This window comes from Arachis stenosperma, chromosome 2 (genome assembly GCF_014773155.1).
Source record: "Arachis stenosperma cultivar V10309 chromosome 2, arast.V10309.gnm1.PFL2, whole genome shotgun sequence".
Taxonomy (NCBI): domain Eukaryota; kingdom Viridiplantae; phylum Streptophyta; class Magnoliopsida; order Fabales; family Fabaceae; genus Arachis; species Arachis stenosperma.
This window is the reverse complement of record NC_080378.1, coordinates 12,190,974-12,204,002: the sequence shown is the minus strand read 5'-3', so window position 1 is coordinate 12,204,002 and position 13,029 is coordinate 12,190,974. Positions and strand designations below refer to the sequence as shown.

The window sequence follows — 13,029 nt, the reverse complement described above, 5'->3', positions numbered from 1 at the left end:
ATAGAGAATGCTGTTTGGGCCCATGATATTATTACTCTTAATGTTTATGTATTTTTTTTTTTTGAGACTCATACTATTGCATTATTATTTGAATTTAAATTAATATTGATAAAATATCATTCAAAAGCATGTTGTTCTACCTTTTCTGTCTAACCCATTAGAATGACTAAACATTACAGTCCAACCTCCTCTAAAAGTTGTTTTATTTTTTTTCCTTTACAATGAACCCGAAGTCAATCAGTAACTCCACTAAACGGTCATATTCACAAAAAAGTCCAACCCAAATATTTAATTATCATTAACCGTAGCTTATAGTTAGCACAATCATCCATCTAATTTCAGCAACATCTGTCACTCCTGCACACGAATCAGTTTCTGTCTGCGCATGTTACACCCAACACCACATGCGTCCTTCTCTCTATTATGACAGCTCATTTCAGCAGCTGCTGAAATTTTAGGCATTCAGCACCATAAAAGCGTCCATTTTATTGGGTCATGAGATGGGAACTATGTTCATTATTTGTTTTTGGGTAAACTGGAGCTAGTGCTATAATTAGAAAACAAAAAAATTAGTTGGTTCACATAAGTGGACTTTGTACCTATAAAGCCCAAATTTTGGGGGCGATTTGAAGAGAAATTACTAAAAGGATAAAACTCAGAAAAATTGAAAACTGGAAAGCCCACTAAAAGAAGACCAGACAAAAAAAGGAAAAAGGCTGGGGTATATACATATATATAGATTTCGATTGGATCATTTATTTGAAAATTTTAAACCCAAATAAGACCGTGATGAGTTAATTGACCCTTGACCTTGTTTTTGTAGAGAAACGTTAACGATTGTGGTACGGAATTAATTTGGGTTGGTCAAGTAGTTAGTCATCTGTTTAAATAAGTATGGGAAGTTTAAATTATATCTTATGCATATAACAATTCATCGACTAATGACAAATTCTTACATGAAGTACAAATTTGTGACAGATTAATCATTGACCTATCGAACTAGATAATACTGTAAACAACAAAAAATACGACCGTCATATTGAATTTTTAAATTGTTATTTGATATGGTGAATTAATTTTTTTTTACCTTATTTTCTTACCAAATTCTGCAAAACCTTTAAAATTTTAATGTTAGTTTTATTTAAGGATTTTAAAAATATTTTAAAAAATAAATTGAAGTAAAAAAATTTTAATTGTCACATTATATAATGATTGGAAAATTTAGCATGATAGTCGTTAATCAATTTCAATACAATGTTAACTGTTCTGTGATAAAAATAAGGTTAGAAATTAATATGAGTCATAAATATTAAATTAAAGATCTAAATTAAATAAATTAAAAATTTAAAACCGAATTAAAATATAAATTTTATTTTAAAAATCAATTTGAGCATTAGCTCCGTGCAAGATTGATGTTTACTGAGCATTTTAGTTATAAAAATGCATATAGATAGAGAGATAACCTATGTTAAAATGGTGGGATTTTTTATTTAAATAAATATATTAATTATTAAAATAAATAATTTTAAAAATTATTATCAAAATCTGTCTCCTAGTCTTATTTTGTTTATAGTGTAAACGAGATATAATAAGACAAATTTTTAACAGCTATAAAAAGGATGTGCAACTCTTTACATTCTCCGCATACATTTCATATCTTTTTTTCTCTCGTTTTTCTCACAAAAAGAAGGCAAAAATGGCCAGTAATAATGTATATGTAGTTGTGTGTATTTACCCTAATTATTATATGAGAAACGGCGACAATGAGTTGATATTTGAGTGTGAGAATCTGTTATTGTTGCGCACTCGGCGTGTAAGTTCGTTGTCCGAGTTGAAGAGTTTGATATTGAGCAACCTGGTGGCACAGGGACGAGGGAGGTCGGAAGGATGGGGTATAAGTTGCTAGCACCGTTGGGTAATGAAATTTTCCGGTTTCGATTATTTCGGCTCCTGGGAGAAGAGCATGTGCGACTCATGTTTGACATCCATGGGAGAATCATGGTGGAACATGTGATGGAGCTTTCCGTTGAGGTTGGAGATGTTGGTGGTGGTGGTTCTGTACACTCGACCTATGTGCAGGACGACCGACCTCTCGCACCACCATCGATTCATGTCACCATTTCAGTGGAATTTATGGAGGTGGGTGAGGAAGACTCGGACGAAAAGTACGTTGTCGATAGTGATTCTTTTGAAAGGGATGATAGGGAAGAGTTTGTACTGGAGACGCCGGCCGAGACAACGGTGCGCTATGTTTTGCTTCCCCCCACTCAATTCCAGCGCTATCAGATGTACCAAGTCACTATCATACATTGGATCTAGACGCCATGCATGAGAGAACTCTGTTTTCTAACACCAGGGAAGAGGATTACAACCTAGATAGTGGGGTAGATTTTCGGGTCGGCCACAGATTCAAATGCCAAGATGCAGTGATGCAGGTTGTGAAGAACTACAGTATTAGCAGAAGTACCATGGAGTTTTCATGTTGTCCGCTGATAGAACATTGGATACTAGTGAGTTCAAGTTTAATTGAGGCGTACTTACTCATTTATGATTGCTATATATTAAGTAGTTTCCAACCATGGCAATTTTATTCCGTTAGGGAGATCCAGAGGGTTGGTAGAGCGCACACTTGGTTAGCACCTACCATGTCCCAGGACCATCAATAATTGGATAGTAGTCTTATCTACAAGATCATCTTCCTGTTGATACAGTCCAACCCATCTGTCAGTATCCATGTCCTGCAAGGTACAATCCGACAGAACTATCACTTCAAACCCTCCTACAAAAAGGTGTGGATGGCGAAGCAAAAGGCAATTGTTCTGATCTACGGAGATTGGGAGGAGTCATACAATAAGGTGCCAAAATTGCTTCAGGCGCTGAGAGTTATTTTCCGGGAACTATTTGTGAGCTAAGGGCCATACCATACTACGACGGGCACCTTCTAGTCCACGACTACGACAGCGGTCGGCGGTTTGGTCATATGATAACAAATTTGTCAGAGTGCATCAATGCAGTTCTCAAGGACCAGAGGCTGATGGCAGTCATTGAGAAGAACAGAGAAGGCATCTCGAAGATGCGTGTTACTTATTGTGATCGGTGGGCTTCCGTGTTTGTTGTGGAGGAGTTAGAGCCGTTCGAGGGTTGGTCGCAAGGTTCCTTCCGAGTTCAGCTAGTAGTGCGTACGTGTGACAGTGGACTCTTTCAGTCTCTCCACTACCCATGCCACCATGCGCTTAACACGGATCCTCCAGTACATCCTGGCCTGATAGGTGCCTAACCCGGCAAGCCCCGCCACCAATCATAATACTCCTCGGTCGGTCTGTAGTCAAATGTGTGTTGAATAGAGATCCTGTAGCCAGCCTCAAAACGTATACTCCAGCCGCTATGCCAATCATGAAGTCTGTCAAGTCACCACACATTTTCACCCTGACCAGTGGATGTCAGGAACCTGTAAAAAAAAAAAAAAAGAAAGGTAACTAATCTGATGGGGTCACTCACTACCCTCGATTTGGAGAAAGTATATTTATCTTATAAAACTTAAAGGATGTTGATGCTAAGTAAAATCAACAATGAAAATAATGCAAGATGTTAAAATTGCACATGTGATGATTATAATAATTTAAGTCTAAACTCAGAAAACCCAAAGATAAATAAGATATCAGTCAGAACCTGTCAAGGTTGACTGGGGCGCTAGGTATCGGCTGCTCTCTATTGAACTGGCGCTTCCCCCGGTCAACCTGGTGAAACTGGACGATGTTGAAGTAGACGAGGGGGACGACTGACATCTATGTCCCCCACTCTTCCTCCTCGACGAACCAAGGGGGTCATCGTATGGTGTCCAAACAAACTGAAAGAACAATTATAGAATGAATAAATATTGGATATCCCAAAAGGTAAATAATGTTCCAAACCACAGAATACAGTAAGTACGTTCTTGTAGCTAATTTGCATGAAAAACGAAGTCTACATAAAGGACTAAATTAAAAAAGTGGTGGTGTCAAACATGGTGCTAACCTCATCGAATCGTAATCGGTCTATCGCTACTCTCCATCGTAGAACCCTCACCTTATGCTAATATCTGCTCTGCTGCTATAATCCTACCAACCTGACACCAATAAAAAAAAGAACAGTTACAAATTGATAACATAATAAAGACATAAACAGTTGTTACCTCGTAGCCATAGGATACATGAAAATCCTCGCTCTGATGGACACCACTGAGGAAATCTTTGGTATATCCAAGACATCAACAGCGGATTGCAGCGAGCGATGTTCGTGACGCCTTGGTGTGCTGCCGAGTACAGTGACTGGTACGTCCAGGCCAGCACGGCTGAGCCCCAAGACAACGTCCGGCACCGCCCAAAGTCCTGAAGCAATGGCAGCCAACGCAGATGGACCAAGTTGTTCAACTTGTCCGTCATCAGATAGCCTTCAATCAATAACATGATGTAACACCCAGCATACTGTCGGAGGGTTTCTAGGTCGTTCGTCGGTGGCATCTGGCAGACACGGTCCCGCAGCCATACAAGCTTCAGCGAGAACAACTCCTTTCTCTGCGCCGCCTGCTGTGGAACCATCGGAGGCCTGGCACCGAGCAGCCGCTCCACTAACTCCCACGTCTCCATGTGGTACCCCCTGTAGAAGTCACGGAAGCGCCCCCTCCCCAACTGGGTCCCTGTGTGTGCGTAGCCCAAGGGGGTACGCCACATCCTGCAGGGTGGTAGTGTCCTCACCCCACGGGAGATGGAACGTGTGGGTCTCCAGACGCTATCGCTCTACGAATGCCGTAATCAGGGAGTTGTCGAATGTGAAATCCCTGAGAGGCACCGTATCGCCGAATCCAGCCTCCCTTAGATACGAAACTATGGCATCGGGTGGAAGAATGGTATGACTCACTTCTCGGGGCAGTAGAAGGCAAGGCCTCTGACAAAAAAATATATATTCATAATTATTAAGAAATAAAAAATCGGATAGGTCCATCATCATAGCAAACTATCTTCACTATTTTTATACATCTACCTAACAGAATCTTACACGTATGTACTAATTGGATTTATGCCGACACGGCATTTTCTGTTACTATGTACTTTCTTAACTAATACACATTTCCTCATTCTGTTACGTGAATTTAAAATATTCAATAAAGTCATTAACAATCTAACCAACAAAGTCTGACTTAACTTAATAATCTAATTATCAAACTTGGTTAGTTACTAACTAAATTAATAATTATATAGTAACAACCTAACACAAGTGAAATAAAATAGAGTTCCAAATTTTTATCAGTGACCTATTCCTAGTGATACAAACTGTATTTTAGTTCTTGACAAGTACCATAACCATGGCTACATATACACATATATATATGGGATTACATAAAAGTCAACATAAACATAACTAACCGCAAAGTCGGCTGCCTCGGTGTAATACGAAGTCTCATTCAGCCTATTGATGTCCCGATCACTACCATCTGCGCGCGCTATTATCGTATTACTCGATAATATGGATAGAAAGGGATAAAAGAGAGGAGAAAGTGGTCGAACGGTTCAAACTAGGACCCAGAACTTTGCTGTCAACGACATATATTTATAGCCGTTCCCCAACTTTATCTCGTTTATAGTGTAAATGAAATATCTACAGAATTATCTCGTTTATACCGTAAATGAGATAAGATTAAAAAATAAATTTCGATAATAATTTTTAAAATTATTTATTTCAGTAATTAATACATTTATTTAAATAAAAAAAATCCTAAAATAGTGTATATCTAAGAGAAGGTGGAAATTCAACGTGTCTTGAAAGAGAGACCTTAAGAGTTGGGTTGATTGTGGTACTTTCTATAAGAGTTGTATCATCTGTGGTCTCTCTTCTTTCATTTCTTCCGCATCATTATTAGGTTATATCAAAGGTAATATTAGCTTCAATGGCTTTAATACTTTCTGACAACTTCTCCTCTTATTCTCTTTAACCATTAATAATTTGTTGTATTGTCTCCCTTATTTCAATGAATTTTTTCTTCCTTTCATACCTGTTTTTCAAATTTCTTATTGATTTTCCAATTTTGAATTTCACCGCCATACATCATATGCATTACTCTTACTTATTTATAACTCCTTGCTTGCATTGTTTTTTGGGCTTTTCTCATCCCCTCCTTTATTTTTCCAAGTCAGGAATGTTAATGTTAATGTCCCTCAACCGCAGCAGCAGAATGCTGAGTCCGTGTGGGCGGCACTAGGGCTTGCAGATGAGCCTGCGGTGCAGCCTTGCTCTGAGGTGAAGAAGAATGAGGTTTCGCCTAGGACTGCAGCGACGCTCATTCCAGGTCCGGCAGTTGTTACGTTGGGGTGGAGAGGAAGCCAGGTTGCCCTCTGAAGGCTGTGCTCACTGCTGATGTTGTTGCTGCTGTTGTGGCGGCAGCTGAAGCTTCAAGTGGTGACTCCTATTATGTTCATTGTTGTTTCTGATCTTGCCACTGTTGTGAATGCATTGCTGTTGGTTCCCGTGGTTGTGCTTGCCAGTCATCATAACCGGGTCATTCATTTGAGTTATGAAATTTTATATCTATCTGAGTTGATTTTGTTTTCCCCTTTTTATTTTTATTTGTTTGTTATTCTGACAAACGGATCTAAAGAAACCATTTAAGTACCTCCATATAGCTGAGAAAATAATCTCTCTCTCTTAGTAAAATGTGCTACTATCATGTCTCTCTTCTGCAATTTTTTTTCAAGAATCAATTATTGGAAAATGCAATGTGATTTCCACATCAATAGACCAGAGAATCCTGAACCATCTGAAACAGAGTTGAAGAGAGCTGATTTGTTTTTCAATTATGCATATGCGTTAGTTGCTAGCCGTGCAAAACTTGATAACTTTACAACTGAAGGTTAGTTATTTGCATATGATATTTGTTAATTTTGGTAAGATAGATATTTTAGTTGTGATGTTTGTATTCGTGAGCAGAGCACCATTTTTTATTCATATGTTGATTTTTTTTATGCATTAATTAATGATTATGTCCACATGTACAATATATAGTAATATTACTTAAGAATGATAAGAGTTTCTTTCTTTTCTTTCCCTTTATTTTTACATTTTATGACTGATTCATTGGGCACTGTGTTCGTATAGTGCAAGTAGGTACATACAGTGTTGGATGTGGCTGAAGCTGCCACTACAACTGTGAGATTTCTGGACATACATCATAAGTATATCTCCCAGGCTTCTTAGTTAATTTGATCATCATTCTCTTGGCATTAAATTTTTTTTTTCATTTATCTTTTACTTAGGTTTAAGTCTGTGATTAAAGAATGTTAAAAAAAGGTCTGTTCATATTGGCGTGTGTTTGGTCTCTTTAGTTTTATTTAATATTAATAGATAGTATAAATGTGTATTGTGTTGTGAATTTTTAGACCTTTTAATTTTTTTTGTCTTCTTCAGACTTTGCTATTGGGATACTTGGAGCAGTATCCTCTGCATATAAGTTTTACTTCTTCTTCATTCTTTTATTTACTTTTTTATTTTAATTTTCTTAAAATTATTTTCATATATGTTTGGCAAATTTGCCTCTTTAATTTAGAAAATTTATATGTTTGGCAAAAATCATACATTTAAAGAATGTTTTTCAATTTTTTTTGAAAATTTCTATGCATGAAGCATTAAAATTGTTTTTTCTTCTACTATCTTATTGATAAGAAATTATTATTTGGTAAGATTTTTGTCTCTTACCATATGTGATTTTTCTCATTATGGTACTATTCTTTGCTTCTACATTTATTTGCTTATGGTTTTTAGAATTTTAACTCTGAACTTTGATCTATATTTGATTATAGATTTTGGGACACTTTACATCTCTATGATTCAAGCCTAAATATTTTCAGGAGGTATGTCAACATCTAAAGAGAGTCATGATTTCATAGAGATTATTGTTGGGTTTGAATAGAGTCATTGTGTTAGTAATACAGATTATTATTGGGTTTGGATTATGTAGTTTTTCTTTTTTTTCATGTTTTTATTGTTCATTATTTTCTTCTGATTCTTAACTTAGTATTAATTTTGGTCCATAGGATCAACTCTTTTGATAAGATATCTCTTTGTCTCCAATTTTCAATGTAGGCTACCATTAGATTGACACAAGTGGATAGAGTAGCGGAGCATTTATCACGTCATATTATGGAGCTTCATGAAGTAATGAGTAAGTTCAAGGATTAGTTCTCACCAACTATTTTGTGTAAGTTTTAGTAGATAATGTTATGCATTTATTAGCATTCACCTCTCCTTTACTATCAAAATTCATGGTTGCCAATTTTTGCGTATTGCTCTTTGCTCATTTGTTAATCCAATATTATAGTTCATGGTTCTAACAATGATGTTTTATACTGAAATAGTCAACCTGTTTGCTGCAAGTTTATATACAAATTTTAGAAGCTCTATATATGGCATGGCACCTTCTACCTGCGTTTTATGGATCATTTGGCTCATTTGATTTAGTTCACCAAAGGTTCTGGTAGTTACTTTTGGCCAGTGATGGGATTCGAAGATTGCTAATTTCATCGGCATGGTAATTACTAAATCATGTTTTGAACAAAAGTTGACGACATTAATTACTTAGTGGAGGAAGATAATCTATTGATGGTTTTGATTTGTGCCATTCTCTTTTTTTTTTTGTGAAATGTTGAAGTGAATTTTGTATTTTGGGGTTTATTTGGGTTAATTGCACAAATAATTTGTAGAAGTTTTTTCATATTTTGAGTTAATACCCTGTTATAGAAAACTCTTGAAAAAAAAGTTTTTTATTTGATTTGATCTTATTTTTTAAGGTGATTTTTTTGATATGGTTAATTTATTAGTAATATAAATAAAGAATTTATTTAGATTTTGGCTATGTTGGATTGTGCTCTCTATGGATCTCAGTTTTTCTAAAACAAAAATTGCATTTACGTAGTATTTTTATGCAAAACTGATATTGTTAACTAAAGCTTTACATAAAATGATTTGGACTTGATTATTGTAGTTGTCATCTCACTTTTTGGTGAGAGCTTTACCTTTAATTAAATATAGATTGTCTTCAAATTCATGGCTGATTACTAAATTGTATCAAGCTTGCTAGGAGGTATTTTCAGGTTAAATTTTATTATTAGCATGTAATAAAAGTAAATTGAAGTCTTTAATTGAAGTCCTTATGAAACCAAAAAAATGTGTTTTACTTCTTTAAATTTCTAATTTTATTATAATTTTTAAGTTGGAATACATGGGGGATTGTTAATCCCATCACCTTGAAATTTTGCAAGGATAGTAGTGGTTTTGTTAATCTTGGGTTGAATTTTATATTTTTCTTTGAAATTTAGAAATTCTTTTCAGGTTATTGTTGGTGTGTTTACTATTCGCCTATTTGGATTTTTTTGTAATTTAGCTAAGCCATATATCTCACATTACATTTTTACAGATACATTTTATTCATAACAATGTGTAGAAATTAAAATTGTGAACTATCTATTTCTTTGGATAACAGGTGTACTTACATTCAAGATTCAAAATATGCTTGGCTTATATTAGACTATTAATTTTTTTAAAAGAAAGAGCAAATAATACTTATGCTACTACTACTAGGCACTAGCTGTTAGTGAACAATAGTAAATATGTGAAATGTGTAATGAAATGGAATGGTTGCTGTTAGATGGTAGTTTCTTTGGTTGGAGTTACAATAGAAAAAAGAACAAATAATACTTATGCTATTTGGTACTAGCTTTTGGTGAGCAATAGTAAGTCTATGAAATATGTAATGGAATAGAATGGATGCTGCTATATGATAGTTCTTTGGTTGGAGTCACATTAGCAGCTAATTTGTAATACTTATCATTAACTATTGTTGTCAACTACATAAGTAAAGCAACATGCTTCTTCATGCTTATGACGGATGAAAGTAATGTTAATAGTCAATAATATTGAATCGTCCTTGGTAAATATTAAAAAATAATTAAAATAGAGTTTGTAATTAGTTATTTCATTTCTTTCTACAGAATGCATGATTATTGATATACTATTATTATTTTGATTATTGAGAGTCAGAAGAATTATTTTTTTTTCAAATAAAAAATGAATAAAAAAGAGAACGAAATTCTCTTTCTTTGTTGTTATTGTATGTGTTCATACATACATCTATCAGTATAGTACAAGTTTAATTGATCCCTAAACTTTAATTTTGGTTTAATCTAATATTAATGTTCGGTACTTAATTGATGCATAGTTATTCATATTTTTTATGTTGTGATTTTGGTAGTTTACTTTGAATTTTGCTGTCAGATTTGGTGAATAAATGACCAGAAAGTTTTAACCTGTTTTTCGTGATGTAACAACAGATAGAGTGATAACTGATAAGTTATAATATGCAGTCGAACTTTTTTAAGTAGTTCCATTATTTTTTAAGTGTTTTGCATGCTTAATTTTGCACATTTTTTAGGTTGTTCAATTTATAAATGAAGTATTGAAGTATGACTTAATGCAATATATGATTTTTTGTACAATAGTTCATTCAATTGAACAATTTTTATGTTACCATATAGCAAGGTTGGTTTGATAAAATTAATATATATTATCTATATGAGTTTTATAAAAGCCTTTTGTCAGCAATCGATTTGGGTTATGTTGTAGTTGTTTTTTGATTATGTTTCTATTAAGTCATTTTTATTCATCTTTCAATTATTTTATGTTAAATGCTGCTCTAGGATAATATTTTTTTTCATTCATACATTTTTTTATGCAGGAGTATCACTTTAACCATCATATATTCTGCATTTGTGTTTTTTTATTTTTTTTTCTCATTATTCCTTAATTCATTTTGTCTATGTAGTTTGGAACATTAAACATGCCCGTACTTTGCACGGGTAATGCACTCATTTGAAATTGATTTTTATTATGATGTATACTTTATAAATCTTATGAAAATGTAGTGTTAGAATTTTCACGTTAGCTGACACACGAAATTTTGTTACAGGTAAATTTGTTGAAATAGTGTTTTTGACTTATTACCTGAGTTGGTTTATTATTTATAGTCCAACTTCACTTATCAATTTGTATTTCATTAGCCATTATAATAATATCACAATGCAAATGGCCATTTTGGTAAAAATTATATTTAATTTGTTTAGGATTTGTTAAGTATGAAGTTGCTGCTACATTTGGCAATGATAGAGTTTATTTAGAAAAGTATGTCTAGAACCAAAGATACGTTAAGTTTCAGATAATGTTATCATTTTTTGTCTAAGGGAACTTTGTAATTTAACTAGAGCCTCTAGTAGGAGAATAGGGAGGGAATTTGATTTATTTAAATTGTTGATTTGATGGAAATGTTCAATTTGAAATTATTGTGTTTTTAACATATCAGGCTCTTCAATACAGAATCTCCTGCATCAAACACAATTTTTCTTTTTGTTTTTTTGTTTTACTAATTTAAATACTTTGGTTCTTTTTTTTTCCTTTCTAAATTTGATAGCGTTTGTGTATGATGGAATGAAGAAACTAAAAAAAAATGTAAAAAGTGGTATTAATCTTAATGGTGTTGGCATGTTCATTATTAATTGAAGCTAAGGCTTTAGTGTCCTATAATCGTAAGAGTAATTCTCCACATACAAGTGATTTTTAATACAAGTCATTTATATTCACGCGGTTTCACATTTTTTTTGGTACCTCTTTTTCTTCTTCTTTCTCCGTACTTCCTCCTCCTCCTCCTCCTCTTCTTCTTCTTCTTCTTTCTCCGTGTCTCTTTTTCTTCCTTTTCGTAATTTTTCTCTCTCGTTATTAAATTCATCAACACCACCTCTTCCTCCCTCTTTTTTTATTGAAATTTCTTCTCTTTTCGTTTTTTCTTTCTCCTTCATCAAAATCAACAGAAAAAACGAAGAAACATTATTCAAGGTACTGTTCTTCTAGATTTTTTTTTCTAGATTGTCTCTGTCATGTGCCTCATCCTTAACCAGCAAAACATTAAAAGATTTCAAGAAGAAATATACTGTCTCCCCCTATATTAGGTGTATTTCTTAAATCCTTTGAAAGTATTTCTGTAATCCTTTGGGTGTATTTTTGTAATCGTTTGGTTTATTTCTGTAACTGTTTGGGTGTATTTCTGTAATCCCTTAGATGTATTTTTGTAATCGTTTGGGTGTATTTTTGTAATCGTTCGAGTGTATTTCTGAAGTTCCATAATCTTCAAAACAATTTCAAAACTTGATTTCAGAAACCATGAAAATCGAAAAAAACAGAAGGAGATCGAAAGCAAAGAAAGAACGCTTTTCCATACAAATCATACAAGTCATTTATATTCACGCCGTTTTCACATTTTTTTGTGTGCCTCTTTTTCTTCTTCTTCTTTCTCCGTGCTTCCTCTTCCTCTTCTTCTTCTTCTTTCTCTTTCTCTGTGTCTATTCTTCTTCTTTTTCGTAAAAAAGAAAACGAAGATTAAACACACGAAAATGATTCAGTAACACACGTGTTAGGCCCAACTTGTAAGATTTGTAAACAAAAATGACTTGTATGTGTAGCACTCCTCTAATCGTAAAGCTATTACCATGGATGGATAAAGAAGGATATTTTTCTATTAATGGCTCCATTCATAAATATTCTTAGCTCAAAATTTGCTTTAACGAGGTCTTTATCTTTCAAATGGATTCCTTAAAATTTCTTACTTTCTTTTCTAAGATTTTTTACAATCTATTATTATTATTATTATTATTATTATTATTATTATTATTATTTGCAATTCTAAGTTTTGATTTTATTTTATTTTATTTTTTTAGAAAATGTGGTCAAATCTTATTCAGATGACCAAAAAAAATAGTTTGAATGTTATTTAGACTTATGTGAATATATATTTTCTGTTTTTCTTTTTTTATTTTTTTTATTTTTCATTTCTTTTTTTCTCACTTGGATAATAAATTAATCAGTTAAGAATTTAATTATAATTGTATTGGGTCTCTTATGTCTGTCCATGTAGACTGCGGTTGATCTAAACCAATTTTAGTTCATTTTTTAAAAGAT

At 33.6% G+C, this 13,029-nt stretch overlaps 1 long non-coding RNA gene across 6 annotated transcripts; it reads left to right on the top strand.

The window, feature by feature from the left end:
- Positions 1 to 5,807: 5,807 nt before the first annotated feature.
- On the top strand, positions 5,808 to 11,376 carry LOC130960848 (uncharacterized). 6 transcript variants are annotated; one of them, XR_009079282.1, is made up of 6 exons: positions 5,808 to 5,908; positions 6,171 to 7,205; positions 7,830 to 7,880; positions 8,113 to 8,191; positions 8,385 to 8,557; positions 9,509 to 11,376. It is a non-coding gene; the product is annotated as an uncharacterized LOC130960848 (long non-coding RNA). The 6 variants fall into 6 exon arrangements; XR_009079279.1 differs by having other exon boundaries at positions 6,171 to 6,883; positions 7,129 to 7,205; positions 8,113 to 11,376; XR_009079281.1 differs by having other exon boundaries at positions 8,385 to 11,376.
- Positions 11,377 to 13,029: the final 1,653 nt, after the last annotated feature.